This window comes from Anomaloglossus baeobatrachus, chromosome 6 (genome assembly GCF_048569485.1).
Source record: "Anomaloglossus baeobatrachus isolate aAnoBae1 chromosome 6, aAnoBae1.hap1, whole genome shotgun sequence".
Classification (NCBI taxonomy): domain Eukaryota; kingdom Metazoa; phylum Chordata; class Amphibia; order Anura; family Aromobatidae; genus Anomaloglossus; species Anomaloglossus baeobatrachus.
Window position 1 is genome coordinate 103,850,563 of NC_134358.1, and position 18,440 is coordinate 103,869,002.

The window sequence follows — 18,440 nt, forward strand, 5'->3', positions numbered from 1 at the left end:
TTTGAACTGTTAGTTTTTTTTTGTTTTTTTTTAATTTTTTAAAACTTTTTTTTTACTTTTTTTTTTATTTTACTAGTCCCCCTAGGGGGCTATTGCGATCATCAGTCCGATCGCACTGCACTATCTGCTGATCACAGCTATATAGCTGTAAACAGCAGATACGCTCACTTTCTTTTTCACTGTGCCGCGGGCACAGCAAAAGTGAAAGCAATTCATGTGTAGTACAGGAGTCATCACATGACCCTGTGCTACCATGCCAACTACCGGAAGTCACGTGATCGCGTCACGTGACTTCCGGTATCGGGCGGTAAGTAAAAGTTTACCGCGATCGTGCTTATAATGGCGCTGTCACATATTGACAGCGCCATTTAAGGGGTTAAACGGCACAAGCAGATAACGATTCTGCTCGTGCCTAGCAGGCACACATCTCAGCTGTGAAAATCAGCTGAGACGTGTGCCGATCGCAGCATGCTGCCGCCGGCACACCGCGGGCAGTAACGTTATGACCGCTAGGATGTAATTTTACGGCCCGCGGTCGTTAAGGGGTTAATAATAAATTTTGAAGCAACTGATAATATGTCTTATATTCTAGGTTCTTCAAAGTAGCCACCTTTTGCTTTGATAACTGATTTGCACACTCTTGGCATTCTCTTGATGAGTTTCAAGAGGTAGTCATTGGAAATGGTTTTCACTTCGGACTTTGCAAAGGCATTTGATACTGTACCACATAATAGCCTTATACTAAAGCTCCAGAAGCAAGGACTAGGGGAAACTATATGCAACTGGGTAAGGAATTGGCTAAAAGATAGGAAACAAAGAGTAGTCATAAATGGTACATTCTCTAAATGGGCTATAGTCAGCAGTGGGGTGCCGCAGGGATCTGTGCTAGGACCGATTCTTTTTAATCTCTTTATTAATGACCTTGTGGATGGGATTGATAGTAAAATGTCAGTCCTTGCTGGTGACACCAAACTATGTAGGATATTAAAAACTGTACAATATTAAAAAAAGATCTGGATAAGATGTCAGAATGGGGAGGTGTCCCGCCCCCACGTCAGTAGCAGCCGGGCTGCTCAGATCTGGATCCACAGTGTGGCTCGAGGGACTCTCCGGACCCGGGGGTCACGCGGACACTCCAAATAAAAGGGGACATTTTTGTACGGGATTTGCCGTAGTCAGTCTGTGATGCCACCCACGGTGTGTGGTGAAGTGTGGCACCACCGCTGCTGTTATGGGGCACCGGGGGACAATGGGATGGCAGCTGGTTGTTAACCCCTCCGTGTATAGGGATGGTTGCCCCAGGGCCGGTGACTTGGTGCAGGGGACAGTGATGGCAGGAGCCGGCACGCCTGGTCAGACCAGGGAGTCTCAGTTTACTCGCGATTAAATAAATCAGACAAGTTCAATGGTTAACCAAGGTGCTGGTAGCTGGCCGCCGCGGCCGGGTGTACTCTGGTCCCTCACCCGGGGTGATGGTCTGTGTCACTTTCCTCTGCACTGTGTTGTGATACAGTGTAAAACACGGGAGTCCGCTCCCGGTACTTCTGTTGGGAGCCGAACCCACTGAGGCTGACCTGTTGGATCCACCGGGCCCTGGCGGATGCCCTATCCCTCTCTGTGGGTGGTTGTTTGTATTTGGGACTTTGGTTGGGACAGAACCTGTAATCCTGCCCTCAATTGGTTAATTAGCTAGGCCGTTGGTGCCGGTCCTGGCTTCAGGGTCCAAGTACCCCCTCTGTGCACGCTTTCTGGGTCGGGTCTCCGGTGTCGGTACCGGCGGGCTCCAACCCTGCCCCGGTCCACCTCAGATCTCCGGCTGCCGTCTTCCCGTCTCCTGACAGACACGGACCGCCGTCTGCCACCTAGGCAATACACTGGGGCTCCAACCCCGGCGCCTCTGCTCTTAGACTGCACTCTCTCTTCCTGCTCCACTCCAACTTACCTGACGACTCAGACTGTCGACTGTCAACTCCAAACTTAACTGACTCTTTTCCCGCCCCGCCTGGTCCTGCCCACTGCTGTGTCTTTCCTACCCTGGGGGGGGGGGGTGATTAGGATTTGGTTGGCAAGGTTTAACCCTGTGAGGGAAGGTGTTGTGCAGGGGCCTCTTCTGGGCGACCACCTGGCGGTGCCAGGGCGTCACACAGATACTTGGCAAATGAGATTTAATGTTGATAAATGTAAAGTAATGCACCTAGAATGGAATAATCCCATAACTGCGTATACATTAAATGGAAGTAAACTCGTCACTACAGAACAGGAGAAGGACTTGGGTATTCTCATTACAAATAAGCTGAGCAGCAGCACTCAATGTCAAGCAGCAGCTGCTAAAGTAAACAAGATTTGAGGGTGTATAAAAAGAGAGATTAGATCTAGTGATGAGCGAGCATGCTTGTCACTACTCGGTACTCGCACGAGTATCGCTGTACTCGGGCTGCTCGGCGGGGACCGAGTAATCTCGCGATACTCGTGCTGTACTCGTGGTCTTCATTTCTGCATGTTGGCGCTCTTTTGAGAGCCAGCCCTCATGCAGGGATTGGCTGGCAGACCACTGCAATGCCACAGCCCTGTTAGTTGTGGAATTGCAGTGATTGGCCGGCCTGCACAGCGTGACCGAGTCTTTATATCGGCCGGCGCGCTGTGCTCTGCTCACAGCTATCCAGACAGTGAGTGCAGGGAGAGTGTCGCTGATTCAGGGAAAGCTTTGCGGCCCTTTATAGCTTTTTCAGTTGCAGGGCTGCAAACAGTGTGACCAAAAGTCCTTCTCAGGACTATTCTAGTTGTATACAGGCAGGCAGGGTATAGCCAGGTCGGAGTACAGTAGCAGAGTCCTTCTCAGGACTATTGTTGCTATATACAGGCAGGGTATAGCCAGGTCTGAATACAGGCTAGTGACCAGAAGAGTCCTTGTCAGGACTATTGTACCAGTATACAGGCAGGCAGGGTAGTGGTGACCGTATACCAGCCTTCATCATATCTGGGGCTGGTGTACACAGTGTAAAACAGTCCAGATAGTGTCTGACTTGTCTGTAATTGTCGCTCCCCAAAAAAACCTGTTAGGTTCTTATTGCGTCCGTGCTTGGTTTTTAAAACCGCACGTGTGTGCCTGTTGGTGGCAGCGTACAGGTGCACTTGTGTGCAATTTCCAGAAACTTTGATATAACGCACAAGTAGTGAATATACACGTCAGCAGTGCACAGCATTGCAAAATGCGCAAGGGCATTGGCAAGGAACAAGGAAGTGGACGTGATGGTGGTGCAGGCAGAGGCCGAGGTCGTGGGCAAGCTCTAATTTCGCCACAACAAAGGGCCACATCTAGTCGCTCGCACGTCCTGTCCCAAATTCTTGGGGACCGCAGCAGTACACCGCTCTTGAACCAAGACCAGTGTCAACAGGTTGTTAGTTGGATAGCAGATAATGCTTCCAGTCAGATTGGCACCACCACAAACACTCTGTCTTCCACACGGTCAAGGGTCAGTAGCCGTGATACTGCACCGCACATTTCTGAACCTGATCCTCCTTCCTACCACCAGGCTGAGTACACGTCCTCCTCGGACATTAATGATCCCACACTTGGACACTCGGAAGAGCTGTTCACGTTTCCATTCACACATTCTGGCCTCTCGCCAGCTCATATTGAAGTGGGTCATGAGGAGATCGTCTGTACAGATGGCCAAATATTTGAGCAGCCACGTTCTCACGAAGTTGGCAACGTGTCTCAACAAGTGGTGGACGATGATGAGACCCAATTGTCAGCAAGTCAGGAGGAGGAGCAGGGTGCGGAAGAGGAAGACGACGTGGTGGATGATCCAGTAACTGACCCAACCTGGCAGGAGGATATGCAGAGCGAGGACAGCAGTGCACAGGGGGAGGGAGGCGTAGCATCACAACAGGCAGTAAGAAGCAGGGTGGTGGCCCCAGGCAGAAGTCAGGCAACCGTTCCCCGGAACAACACGACAACACAAGGTGCCTGTACAAATGTTAGGTCTTCCCGAGTCTGGCAGTTTTTTAAGTTGGATCCAGATGATTCAAAAAAGGCCATTTGCAACACCTGCCGTGCCAGCATCAGCAGGGGTACCAAAACTAGCAGCCTGACCACCACCAGCATGATCAGGCACATGTCAGCCAAGCACCCGACTTTGTGGGAAGTACAACAGAGTCGAGGAGCAGTGCTTGCTGATGTCACTGCTACGTCTTCGCTGGTTGTGCATGCGAGCCAATCCTCTGTCCATGCTGCCTGCGAACAAGCCTCCTCCACTCCTGCACCTGCAGTTGCCTACGCAGAAAGAACACCATCATCAAGCACGTCCTTGTCCCAGCGCAGCGTTCAGTTATCCATTCAGCAAACCTTTGAACGCAGGCGCAAATACACTGCCAACACCCCACATGCCACAGTTCTAAATGCTAACATTTCGCGACTGCTTGCGCTGGAAATGTTGCCTTTTAGGCTGGTGGAGACAGAAGCATTCCGTGACCTGATGGCGGCAGCTGTCCCACGTTACTCGGTCCCCAGCCGCCACTATTTCTCCCGGTGTGCCGTCCCCGCGTTGCATAACCACGTGTCACAAAACATCACACATGCCCTGAACAACGCTGTTTCACCCAAGGTCCACCTAACCACAGACACGTGGACAAGTGCTAGTGGGCAAGGCCGCTACATCTCGTTGACGGCACACTGGGTTAATATTGTGGAAGCTGGGACCCAGTCTGAGCGAGGGACGGAACACGTCCTTCCCACACCAAGGTTTGCAGGCCCTACCTCAGTCAGTGTTTCACCCACACTCTACAGCTCCGGAATGTCATGCTCTTCAGCCTCCTCCTCCTCCTGCGCATCCTCATCCACTGTGCCCTCCACACCAGTCACAAGCTGGAAGCACTGCAGCACTGCCTCGGCGAAGCGGCAACAGGCTGTGCTGAAGCTAATCTGCATAGGTGACAAACCCCACAATGCAGAAGAGCTGTGGACAGCTCTGAAACAGCAGGCAGATCACTGGCTCACACCTCTGAACCTAAAGCCAGGAAAGGTCGTGTGTGACAATGGCCGGAACCTGGTGGCGGCTTTGAGGCGAGGCCAGCTGACACATGTTCCATGCGTGGCCCATGTGCTCAACCTCGTGGTTCAGCGGTTTATAAAGTCATACCCAGAGCTGTCTGATCTGCTGGTAAAAGTTCGCCTACTGTCTGCACATTTTCGAAAGTCACCTACTGCTTCAGCCGGCCTTGCCGGCTTTCAGCGCCGTTTGCATCTTCCGGCTCACAGACTGGTGTGTGTTGTCCCCACGCGTTGGAATTCAACTCTGCACATGTTGGTCAGGATATGTGAGCAGAAGAGGGCAGTTGTTGAGTACCTGCATCACCTAAGCCGTCGGGAAATGGGTCAAACTCCACACATAACACCTGAGGAGTGGAGATGGATGTCAGACCTATGTACCATCCTCCAAAACTTTGAGGACTCCACAAAGATGGTGAGTGGTGATGACGCCATTATTAGCGTCACCATACCGCTACTCTGCCTTCTAAAATGGTCTCTGCTGAAAAACAAACATGATGCATTGCAGGCGGAGCGCGATGAGTTGCAGCAAGAAACAGTAGTGGGTGTGGGTGATAACACACAGCCCAGCCTCGTCTCATCACAACGTGCAGTGGAGGACTATGACGAGGAGGAGGATGAAGACCTGGAGCAACTCTCCGGCCAAATTGAGGATATGACATGCACACCAGTCATATCCTCGGTTCAGCGTGGCTGGCCAGAGGACAGGGTAGATGAGGAGGAGGAGGAGGAGGAGGAGGACAGCATGTTCAGTCATCTTGTTGGTCAGGCTACTGAAGTCCTGGCTGTTAAGAGTCTGGCGCACATGGCTGACTTTATGGTAAGCTGCCTGTCTCGTGACCCTCGCGTTAAGAACATCTTGGCCGACAATCATTACTGGTTGGTAACACTGTTAGACCCACGCTACAAGGAGAACTTTTTGTCTCTTATTCCCGTGGAGGAGAGGTCAACCAAAATGCAGCAGTTCCGGAAGGCCATACTCACGGAAGTAGGCAAAGCATTCCCCTCACAAAACGCTAGCGGCATAGGTCAGGAATCAGTGGACAACCGAGGCGTACAGCCGAGAGAGGCACAAGTCCAATCCGCCAGAGGTAGGGGAACAGTCTTTAAGATGTGGGACAGTTTTCTCAGCCCCTCACGTACCACAGCCCCTGAGGTGCGGGGTAGTGCCACAAGAAATCCTAAGTTTGCCCAGATGCTGAAGGAGTACCTTGCAGATCGAACAACTGTACTCCGACATTCCTCTGTGCCTTACAATTATTGGGTATCCAAGCTGGACACGTGGCATGAATTGGCTCTCTACGCCTTGGAAGTCCTGGCCTGCCCTGCTGCTAGCGTTTTGTCAGAGCGTGTTTTTAGTGCCGCAGGTGGAATCATTACAGATAAACGCACCCGCCTGTCAACTGAAAATGCTGACAGGCTGACTCTGATCAAGATGAACAAGGGTTGGATTGGGCCAGACTTCACCACACCACCAGCAAATGAGAGCGGAATTTAAAGTTTGCCATGTACCTCCACTCACCCATGGGTACACACTTCTGGACTTTGGATAATCGCTGGACTGCTCCTCCTTCTCCTCATGCGCCACCATGATGATGACCGTTACAAATTGCAATACTTAGGCCTTTGTTTCAGGTATACCCCCAGTGGTAAATTTTTTCGCCCATTCTTTGCAGAATGGACATTACAACAACCGGAGACCCGCTCCTTTGCAATGGGAACAATGTTTTGAGGCCCTCATGCACGTCTCTACCCAGGGACAACGTGGAGCCTCCCAATTTTTGGCTGCCCTGCCTAAGGGCTATACTATAATACACCCACTTCCTTAAAATGGACACTTAATGTTTTGAGGCCCTCATGCACGTCTCTACCCAGGGACAACGTGGAGCCTCCCAATTTTTGGCTGCCCTGCCTAAGGGCTATACTATAATACACCCACTTCCTTAAAATGGACACTTAATGTTTTGAGGCCCTCATGCACGTCTCTACCCAGGGACAACGTGGAGCCTCCCAATTTTTGGCTGCCCTGGCAAAGGGCTATACTGAAATAGACCCACTTCCTTACAATGGGCACTTCAGGTTTACAGGCCATCATGCACGTCTCTATCCAGGGACAATGTGGAGCCTCCCAATTTTTGGCTGCCCTGGCAAAGGGCTATACTGAAATAGACCCACTTCCTTACAATGGGCACTTCAGGTTTACAGGCCATCATGCACGTCTCTATCCAGGGACAATGTGGAGCCTCCCAATTTTTGGCTGCCCTGGCAAAGGGCTATACTGAAATAGACCCACTTCCTTACAATGGGCACTTCAGGTTTACAGGCCATCATGCACGTCTGTATGCAGGGGCATTGGTGAACCTCACAATTTTGGACTGCCCTGGCAAAGGAAAATACTACAAAGACTCACTTCCTCAAAATGGGCACATTAGACTCAAGAGGCCTTCATGTACGTCTCTTCTCAGGGACATCGGAGTGCCACACAATGTTTTCACGTAAAATCTTTCATGTATTAATCTCAAAAAGTAACATACACCAGCTCTATCTCACTATTGGGTATGTGCCCTTAACATTTCTGCCATGAAAAATCATTTTGGGGTCATTTTGGAAGGTTTTCTGGTGAGTCCGTAAAAATGGCGTGAAACGCGGACAAAATTGTTCACAGCTGTGACTTTTGAGTGATAAATGCTTCAAGGGGTCTTCCCCATGCTGTTGCCATGTCATTTGAGCACTCTTCTGAGACTTTTGTGACATTTTTAGGGTTTCTGCATGCTGCCGGGGGGTCATTTCACAAAAATACTCGGGTCTCCCATAGGATAACATTGGGCTCGTTGCTCGGGCCGAGTACACGAGTATCTTGGGAGGCTCGGCCCGAGCTTCGAGCACCCGAGCTTTTTAGTACTCGCTCATCACTAATTAGATCCCGTGATCCCAACATATTGTTACCCCTCTATAAATCACTTGTAAGGCCACATCTGGAATATGGGATTCAGTTTTGGGCTCCACATTTTAAAAAGAACATTCAGAAGTTAGAGTCAGTTCAAAGGCGGGCAACTAGACTACTACAAGAATGGAAGGCCTCCCATACGATGAGAGGTTGAAAAAGTTAGATATGTTTAGCTTACAAAAAATACGTCTCAGAGGAGCTCTCATTTATTTGTATAAATACAAGTGTGGTCAATATAAAGGACTGGCACATGACTTATTTCTTCCAAAGACAATACTAAGGACCAAGGGGCACTCACTGCGAGTGGAAGAAAAGCGATTCCGACAGCTAAATAGGAAAGGGTTCTTTACAGTTAGAGCAGTCAGACTGTGGAATGCCCTACCACAAGAGGTAGTAATGGCAGATACTATAACAGCTTTTAAAAAAGGTTTGGATAATTTCCTTAGTACACACAACATTGTTGGTTATAAATGACTTAGTGACCAAATGTAGAACTGGTGGAGGAAAGTTGAACTAGATGGACCTAGGTCTTTTTCAACCTAAGTAACTATGTAACTATGTAACACATGAGGACCGCCCCAGGAAAGGAAGACCAAGAGTCGCCTCTGCTGCGGATGATAAGTTTATCCGAGTCACCAGCCTCAGAAATGGCAGGTTAACAGCAGCTCAGATTAGAGACCATGTCAATGCCACACAGAGTTCTAGCAGCAGACACATCTCTAGAACAACTGTTAAGAGGAGACTTTGTGCAGCAGGCCTTCATGGTAAAATAGCTGCTAGGAAACCACTGCTAAGGACAAGCAACAAGCAGAAGAGACTTGTTTGGGCTAAAGAACACAAGGAATGGACATTAGACCAGTGGAAATCTGTGCTTTGGTCTGATGAGTCCAAATTTGAGATCTTTGGATCCGACTACCGTGTCTTTGTGCGACACAGAAAAGGTGAAAGGATAGACTCTACATGCCTGTTCCCACCGTGAAGCATGGAGGAGGAGGTGTGATGGTGTGGGGGTGCTTTGCTGGTTACACTGTTGGGGATTTATTCAAAATTGAAGGCATACAGAACCAGCATGGCTACCACAACATCTTGCAGAGGCGTGCTATTCCATCCGGTTTGCGTTTAGTTGGACCATCATTTATTTTTCAACAGGACAATGACCCCAAACACACCTCCAGGTTGTGTAAGGGCTATTTGACTAAGAAGGAGAGTGATGGGGTATTACGCCAGATGACCTGGCCTCCACAGTCACCAGACCTGAACTCAATCGAGATGGTTTGGGGTGAGCTGGACCGCAGAGTGAAAGCAAAAGGGCCAACAAATGCTAAGCATCTCTGGGAACTCCTTCAAGACTGTTGGAAGACCATTTCCGGTGACTACATCTTGAAGCTCATCAAGAGAATGCCAAGAGTGTGCAAAGCAGTAGTCAAAGCAAAAGGTGGCTACTTTGAAGAACCTGGAATATAAGACATATTTTCAGTTTTTTCACACTTTTTTGTTAAAGGGAACCTGTCATCAGAAATTTAGGTATAAACCTAAAAGTTCCCCCTTCTGCAGCTCCTGGGCTGCATTTTAGCAAGGTTCCTCTAGTTTTTCTGGCCCCTTTTATACCAAAATAAACACTTTATAAAGTTGTACCTTTTCGTATGTAAATTTCGTAAATCATCCATGGGGCGGGCTGCCTGGTGTCCGTTACTGTCCTCCTGCTGATTTACGCCACCCCCGAATGCTGAATTTCAAACCTCAGGACGCCGCCCCTGGGCGCCTGAGGTCCCGCGCATGTGCTGTGCGACTGTAGCGGGACTGTGCACTGCGTGCACGTGTGACCGCTGGTGACGTTTTGTGCAGGCACGAGGTTATGGGCAGTGCTGTGAGTGTCATTAGCAAGTGTCGCCCATAACCTCGTGACCGCACTTTCCCCTCTTCCTCCAGCGTTCTGCGCAAGCGCTCGCTGGCTAGATGACCGACGTCACCTCCTTCCCATCTTGCCCTGCAGCAGGAAATAGATGGGAGGAGCGAACGGAGCAGGATACCATAGCTAATGGGGAGACGCGGCGAGCATCTGAGAGGAAGAGGAGAAAGTGCGGTCACGAGGTTATGGGCGGCACTTGCTGATGACACTCACAGCACCGCCCATAACCTCGTGCCTGCGCAAAACGTCACCAGCGGTCACACGTGCACACAGTGCAGAGTCCCGCTACAGTCGCACAGCGCATGCACGGGACCCTGGGCGCCCAGGGGCGGTGTCCTGAGGTTTGAAATTCAGCATTCGGGGGCTGTGTAAATCGGCAGGAGGACAGTAACAGACACCAGGCAGCCCGCCCCCATGGACGTTTTACGAAATTTACATATGAAAAGGTACAACTTTATAAAGTGTTTATTTTGGTATAAAAGGGGCCAGAAAAACTAGAGGAACCTTGCTAGAATGCAGCCCAGGAGCTGCAGAAGGGGGAACTTTTAGGTTTATAGCTAAATTTCTGATGACAGGTTCCCTTTAAGTATTTCATTGCACATGTGTTAATTCATAGCTTTGATGCCTTTAATGTGAATCTACAAATTTCAGAGTCATGAAAATAAAGAAAACTCCTTGAATGATAAGGTGTGTCCAAACTTTTGGTCTGTAATATATATATATATATATATATATATATATATATATACCATAATTTTTGTTTTATAAGCTTCAACAGATTATAAGACACCCTCAAATTTAGAGATAAAAATGGATAAAAAAAATGGGGTCCATCTTATACTCCAGTGTTGTCATACTGTAGGGGGGGGCAGCACTGGTGGTGGAGTGGGGTCATATGAAGCAGATGGTGCTGGAGTATTATGATGCTGGCTGCTGCGTGGCCGGCTGTGACGGCTGTAGTGCGGCCGGCTGTGCTAGCTGCTGTGTGGCCGGCTGCGTTGGCTGCTGTGTGGTCTGCTGTGGCTGTCCTGGCTGTGTGAAGAAGGGCGGTGCGGCTGCTGTCCCAGATGCTAGTGGTGTATCGGCTTCAAAGAAATGCTCCCAAGAATCGGAAACCTGCGCAGAATGAGCTCTTGGCTCAATGACAATCCAAGATCTCATCTGCGCATGCGCCGACACCTGGTGGCATTATTTGAAGATTGCACCATCAACAGAGCATCTTAACTGCCGCACCGCCCTGCTCCACACCACCGACAGAGCATCTTAAACGCTGCACCACCCTGCTTCACACAGCCCCTACCACAGCCAGCACAGCCCCGCAGACAGAGCATCTCACCCGATGCAGCCAGCACAGCTCCGCACTGCCAACAGAGTATCTCACCCGCCACAGTCAGCATAGCCCCGCACAGCCGACAGAGCATCTCACCTGCTGGAGCCAGCACAGTCCCGCCGCCCTGCTCCATACACCCCCAACCGCAGCCAGCACAGCGCCCATTCTCCACCTTTCGGTAAGCAACATTAGGATTTTAAGATGCACCCCTCATTTTCCTCACAAATTTTAAAGGAGGAAAAGTGTGTCTTATAATTCGAAAAAAACCGGTATATAAATATCTCACGAAATCCTCATACACTACGCCTGTAATATACTACATCACTACACCCCTCATATACTACACCTATAATATACTACATCACTACACCCCTCATATACTACTCATGTAATATACTACATTACTACACCGCCCCATATACTACCCATGTAATATACTACGTCACTACAACTCCCCATATACTACGCCTGTAATTATTGCAGGTGTAGTGTATAGGGGGTGTTGTGATGTATATTCCAGATGTAATATATAGGAAGTGTAGTGATTTATATTGCAGATGTAGTATATAGGGGGTGTTGTGATATATATTGCAGTGCAGTATACATCACAACACCCCCTATATACTACATCTGTAATATACGTCACTACACCTCCAACATTAGTCACCACTCACCTCTCCTTCCCGCCGCTGCCGCTCTTGTAGGGGCCCACACCGTTGCTTCTCCTGTACAGGACCCTGCTGCTCTTGTAGGGGCCCCCGCTTCTCTTGTAGGGGCCCCCGGTGCTGCATCTCTTCTGGAGGCCCACGCTACTGCTGCTCTTCTAGGGACCCCTGCTGCAGCTTCTCTTGTAGGTGCCCCCACCGCCGCTGCTCTTGTAGGGGTCCCCGCTGCAGCTACTCTTGTATAAGTCCAGGCTGCGCTGCTTCTTCTGCCGGGAACTTTTCAAATGACACGCGCGTGGCATACTGACGACATCAGTGTGCATGTGTGTCACAGAGAAAGTGCTGGCAGGGAACAGAGGACAAATTCCTGCGTTCCACTGCCTGCACTGTGTGGAGCTGCAGGATCGCTCCCTGCCCCGCTCGCTGCTTGTGATGAGGGCAATCTGACCAGGAACCTCCCAGAGTCTGGTGCTCCAGACAACAGGTCAGATTGGCTTCATTATTAACTGAACAGTAAGGGCCCCCTGAACCTTTGGGCCCATGTGCGGCTGTACATGTGATATGTCCGCCAGTGGTACAGCGCATATTTTGCTTTTATGGTTTGGGGATGCTATGTCATATTGGTAGAGCCCCTGAGGTGCCAAAACAGCAGTACTCTCACAAGTGATCCCATTTTACAAACTACACCTCTCAATTAATTCATCTAGGGATGTAATGGTCATATTGAAAACACAGATGTGTCAGAGAATTTTACACCATTGCCCGGTGAAGAAAAAAAAACATTTTACTACAAAAATTTAGTTTTTGCCCCCGATTTTACATTTTTATACAGGGAAATGGGTAAAAATGGCACCAAAATTTGTTACAGAATTTCTTGTCAATGTAGCAATACCCCACATCTGGCAGTAAAGTACTGCTTAGCCACATGAGGCGACTCGAGGGGGAAATGGCACTATTCAACTCTTCGAGCACACATTTTTTCTAGTATAGATTTCAGACTCCAAATACAGAGCCCCTTAGTGCCAGAAGAGCAGAATCTCCCTCAAGTGACACTATTTTGGAAATTACGCAACTCTGGCAATTTATATACAAATGTAGTGACGGTTTTGACTCTATGGGCGTTTTCCAGAAACAAACATGCAGTGGAAATTGCTGAGTAAATATTGTAAAATTGCCATTGTAGTACCCTTACATTGTAGTGCATGCAAATTGTGCCCTGGAGACGCACCATGTAAATTAAGCAAACTCTCCTCACTACGGTAATGACAAATGTGGGCTGTAAATGTGGTTTAGGCACACTGTGGTTGATTAACATGATGGATTTGGGAGCACAGGTTTTGCTGGATATATTTTGGGGGAGCCATAGTGTCTTTCCAGAGCCTTTGTGTTACCAATAATGTGAAAACCCCTATATTTCCATTGACAAATGGCAAACCAGAGGAATCAATTCACGATGATGAGGCAACAGATTTACTATGGACTCTTTCTGGCCTTTGTTCAGTGGTATTCTTTTCAGAAGAGCATAAAAGTAGTTGACCGCACTTTTATTCCCCACTCAGAAGACAGACCTTGCTGAATCATTGCCAGACTCAGATTCATTGCTCAGATTCTCAGAGCTATAACGTTATTTTTCTACTGATAGAGCTGTATGGTAGCTTATTTTTTTTGTAGGACAAGATTATGTTTTCAGTAATATCCTTTTTATTTCCATTCAACTTTTTGATCGCGTTTTACTCTGCTTTTTTTCTATGGTACGATGAAGAAGCAGCTTTTTGCCCACCCACGACGATCACCAGGTACTGTTCCAAGCTGCTGTCGGGGACCAGGCAGCGAGCTGCCCCATTGCAGAAGTAGAAATCCCTGAACCGGACGATGAAAGAGCAGCAATCGCCACCTGGAAACGGATCCGGATCCCCTATTCCGTTCCCTGGTAGCTAAGATCTGTTGTGCTGCCGAAAAAGTTTCCTGATTACAGTTTAAAATGTTGATTGACTTTTGCCATTAACTGTTGTGCCCACACCAGAGTACTACCTCACCAAGGAACCTTAATGGACACTGCCACCAAGGAGAGGATGGCTGCAGGGAAGGTCTGCGGCAGAGGCGGCCGAGACCTGGTCACCAAAGAAACCGGTGACCTTCCTCCTCATGGGTTTTGGGACAAGGTCCTTAGGGTGGTGGGTGTCAAGGGGAGGGTACCCAGGTTTTGCAACATTTAAAGGAAGTGCCTCCCCTGTGTGGGATGAATATTCATATGCTGAAATGTTACTATTTACAAAATTTTAAAAACAAAATTACCTTGTTATTTTTGCAGCCCTTGAATGTGCTGGAGTTAACCAAGGGGGAATGTAGCACCCCTGCCGTACCAGGTGCCACAAATGTAGCCAGTGAAAACCCAAACCCCAGAATATCCGTGCCGGCCAGTACACCAGCAACCTCAGGCCACATACACAACCCCAACACCAGACTGGGAGACTGCCTAGCAACAGGTAAAAGGGAAAGGCACTGACTGGATACTAGCCATCCAATCTGTAGGGAGAGACCCAGTGAGGGTGGGGGCAGTAATCAGTTGGGAAGCTGACGGGAGGAAGTAGAGACTTCCAGTCTAGTGAGGAAGTGAAGGAGACTGAAGTGAGTTCAGTAGTGAGAGAAGTGAAGTGGTGGAGTTAAGTGGAGGTGTAGAGGAGTTGTGAGGAGAGAGAGAAGGAGCGAGAGAAGGAGCGAGAGTGAAAAGTACAGAAAAGACCTGAAGCAACACCGGAGTACTGTAAAAGAAGTAAGTGACTGTGGAGTACGGAACAAGGACTCCAGGCACCGTGGGTTACCTGTGGAAGTGGAAGACTCAAGGGACCGCGGGACACTTGTGGAAGTCTGGAACTAAGGCTCACAGGACTCAGCACAAGGCAGGGTGCAGACCCTAGGACAGTGGGACACTTTATGGTCAGCTGTTAAGTCTGCCGGGTGAGAAGATCTCCAGGGTCCATCGCCAACCCAAAAAGTCCGAAGAACAAGCAGCAAAGAGGGGAGTGGGGACTGAACCCCTTAAATTGTCCAGGCTAGTTGGACCAAGACTGAAGAGAAGGGACTCCCAAGTATCTCTAGGCCATGAGAGTCCAGCCACAACAAGTGTGCACAGAGGACACAGCTGGCACAGAGAACAAGGGGAGCGGGTACACCTGGAACCGGCACCAGCTGGTCCAAGTACCACAAGTAAAAGCAAGGCAAGTTAAAACTGCAATACTGGTGTGGACTGTTTCATTAACTCTCCATGCACTAACACAGATGGTTCCCCACTACAATTCCCATCATTTACTGCTGGGGACTGTCCCTGCTTGCGGAGGACACAAACACCTAAGCTGGACCACTCCATCAGCCCCAGCAGGATCCTTCAGCGGCGGCCCCAATAACCTGCACATGAAAATCACAAGTGGGAAAGTACCCTTAGTGTTCGACAGGCAGATCCCATGTCATATTCTGCTGCTGGCTGGGTCTGACATGCCACCATACATGGCAGACCCACAGGTCATCACTTGACCTCAGGCTGCCATAAGAACCCTCGGCTACCCCATGATTGTGTCACAGGGGGGTCAGAGGGGAGTGAGTAGGAGTGTGTACCGCCCTGAGAGGGCTCGGCTGCTCCCTTGCCGGGCCGAGCCGCTCGAGGTCCAGGCTCGGGGTGTCCGTGGCTCGAGTGCCTCCGGACCGGGGGCCACATCACTCTGTTAAGGGGAGGCAGTGGGGTGGTGGTGTGGGACGAGGTTCGCAGCCGGGGGCCGCGTTGTCGTTGAACGGGTTGTGACGCCACCCACGGGTTGTGGTGACGGGACGCACCACTGCTGCGGCGGGAGTGAACGGGGCTCCCGAGATCGGTGTTAAGGGCGCAGCTTGGATGTTAGCCCCTCCATGGGTAGGGGCGGTGTGTCCCAGGGCCCGGTGGGACGGGCGATGATGTCGGGGTGCAGGGTGCCGTGCTGCGGTGCGGTGTTGTGCCCGGATGGCACTGGTGTACTCACTATTAATTCCCACTCAGAGTCACTGGTAAACCAAAATTTGGGTATGGTCAGGTCCCGCAGCCGGCTGCTTGTGTCCCTTGTGAGGCTGATGGTGGCCCCTTTCCCTTGCACCGTTTGTTTTGACTTTTGGCTCCCCTGCCTGGGCAGTGGTAGCCCGCTCCCCGGTGTTTAGTTGCCGGAAGAGCCCTCGGTTGCCCGCAGGCGCTGGCCCGTCGGATGTTTGGGCCTTGGCGGTGGCTCTCACCCGATATCGGTGGGCTGTTGCCTTCTTTCGGGACTTTGGGTGAGGATGAACCCGTGAGGTCCAGACTGCGATTAGTGAATTTGCCTAAACTCAGTGGCTTCTAAGCTAGGGCGGGGTCTGAGTACCCGGTTACTGGTGCTCCGGATAGCTGTTGACTCCCCGGTTCAGGTCCGGCTGGCTCCAACCCTGACCCGGTCCTTACGGTTCCGCCGATTGCTACACCGGTACTCCTGCAGGCGGCCACCACCATCTGTCTGCCTGGCGTTACGGGGATCCCAGGCTCCAACCCGGGTCCCTGACAGCTTTTCTCCTCCACACCTCCTGTCCACTCCAACTCTCCTCAGACTCTCCTGAAAACTAACTGCCCTTATTTCCTGCCTCAGGACAGTCGTCTCCTCGGTGGGCATGCCTTTCCGCCTGACTCCGCCCACCTGGTGTGCCCTACTTGCCCTGAGGGAGGCATCAGGTCTCCCTTTCGGGTGACTGGTGTGTCCTCACAAGGGATGGGGGTGTGTGTGTGGTGTGGTAGGTGTTGTTACCTGTGACCCCTGGGGTCCAGGGCGTCACATTTGCACTGCTTCTCACTAACTTCGATTGCTAATGATTGTGGCTTATAAAAGATCGCAAAGGGTTAATTAACATAATTAGGATCTGTTGCAATCAGGTCCCAATGAAGTCTCCAGTCAGAATTACCGTTCTGCATCGGAAACCCTACGAGTGCGGGTCTCAGGGGGTCAGGATCCTCACTTAACCACCAACCATAGAAAAATATTGCTGCACAGAGCCCAGCAAACACCGACGTTTATCTACAGTGGGTGATCACAGATTAAAAAAGCCCGCTATGAGCTTTTGTCCCCCTAAACCTGTGTATGGCAATTTTCACATGTTGCACTTTTTTCCGGAGTTTTCTCAAAAGCTGTTTTGTACAGTACCAGCAAAAGAGATGAGATTGGAAAACTGAATTGTTTTTGAGCTTCGCAGCATGTGAATTCTTCCAGCATTTTTGCAATGCTTTTTCACCCATAGAAACCAATGAGAAAGTGCAAAATACACAACCATGCATTTTTGGTGAATAGAACTAACTTTATTGTAACACATACTGTAGACAAAACACACATATAATCTGCAAAAAAAGAATGCAGCAAAAAATGATGCAAAAAAAACCCTTAAAGAAATCAGCAAAACCTGCTTTTTCTAAGCAGTTTATTTACTGTACTTATTTTTATGTGTACCCCTTTTCACTTGTAAAGTGCCATGGGACAAATGGTGCTATAATAATAATAATAATAATAATAATAATAACAAAAGAAAAGTCAATTCTATGTATAGAACTATTTTTTATTTTTTATTGTTATATTTTTTCATTTTATGTTCCAACATTTTTTATAAAATGTTAAATGGTGAAGCCTTACAGTGAAACCTAAGCAGTTTTTGCCATACATGATTTTATGAGTACATATGGCCCATAATCACATCAAGACAAGTAAAATATCCCACTTGGACCACTCATGTGGTGGCGCTGGAATGGCTGATGTTTGCACTGGAATGAAGGAACTCAATCCATGATTTTTGTAAAAAAATTAAAAAACCCAGTATTAAATAGTATGTCTAACAGTACTTTTTAATATTACCAAGACTCTGTATCCATATGCTTACTTTTCAGTCACGCATAATACAGAAAATCTCCGCGTGTTCGGACAGAATACTCTGAAATCCTTTTTTTTCCCTTCAAATGCATGTTTGGGATATAGCGTATGAATGGGTCAGAAACGGAACATAATATTAGTCATAGAATCACAATTCCACAGTTATGAACTTCTTCATGTGGCATGTTTTTTTGTTTATTTTTGTGTTTGATTTTTTAAATGAAGAAAACTAAAACTACATTAAAACATTTACATATTCACATTGAGAGGCACTGTAAAAATCTGGCAGGCATTTTGGAAGAATATTTTATTCTTTTTGCTTAAACAACCACTAGATGTCTCCAGATGTCTTTTAAATTTTAGCCTATGCTTTTGTACACTTTAGCTGTGTGTATATATATATATATATATATATATATATATATATAATATATATACAGTATACATAGTTGTGAATGCCTGTGTACGTACACACACGAGCAAACTATGTGGCCAGAGCTAGGGTCCAAGGTACGGTGTGCGATCATTCACTTTAATTTCGTCCAGGTATATTGTCAAAAAATTTCTGTTTCAGTGTCAATTATGCAATCTGTATAGATTTTAATGATGAGAAACAAATTCTCAGGGCTCATTCAGATG